We start from the raw sequence: 820 nt of genomic DNA, 5'->3' as shown, positions 1-820 counted from the left end.
CCATTCTGGTAATAAATGTCTGCTTAAAGACATACACAAACTGAGGATATAATTACATGAGAAACTTTACATCAAGATTTATGTTAATTAACTGTCAATCCTGGCATGATACTGGGAAATACCAAGACAACGATTCAGCACAAGCTGAATTTTGTGCCTCAAAGCAAAAGTGTTAAATTTTTTCACATTTGCACTGAACAATAAAGTAGGCTATTTTCTATGCTAGTCAAACAGCCTTCTGGGATTGGGGACTCTCTCCACATGCATGAATGGAACATCCCTACACATGCAAAGAGAACGTCAGCTCCTGGGGCCTGCGGCTCCTCTGTCCTCGGAGAGATCTCCTCTGATTCTGCACCAGGTGATCCCCACGTTCTCTCACCTGTGCATCAGGATGACCTGCCTCACAGAACCTCATTACTAACTGCAATGTCAGGATGACCTGAAACCCATTGTGACATGAGCCAGGATAAAATTATTTTCATTGAAATAGTTCTTCCTATTCATCTGCATCAAGAGGAGCCACACATAAATTAATCTGGAAATATATGCCTTTCTGGGTTTCAAGAGAGAATCTTGTACAAAAGCTCATGTAGACCATTTACATTTTCTACTGGAAGGCTCTAGTAAGCCAGGCCACAGAATATGAGCAACAGAGAGGAGCCCAACTGGCTCCTTTCAGTGAAGGAGGCAGGACAAGGGGAGGCACACGTGTGGGTACAAGAGGAGACCTGACGCTTCCACAGTGCCTGGAACTGCTCAGAATCCCCACATTCAAATCCTGCCTGGCCTTGGGGCGGACTTGCCTCCTCCTTTCACA

The sequence above is a fragment of the Bison bison genome, unplaced genomic scaffold, assembly GCF_000754665.1.
Source record: "Bison bison bison isolate TAMUID 2011002044 unplaced genomic scaffold, Bison_UMD1.0 scf7180017845714, whole genome shotgun sequence".
In the NCBI taxonomy this organism is placed as follows: Eukaryota; Metazoa; Chordata; class Mammalia; order Artiodactyla; family Bovidae; genus Bison; species Bison bison.
Note: the sequence above shows the minus strand (reverse complement) of the source record.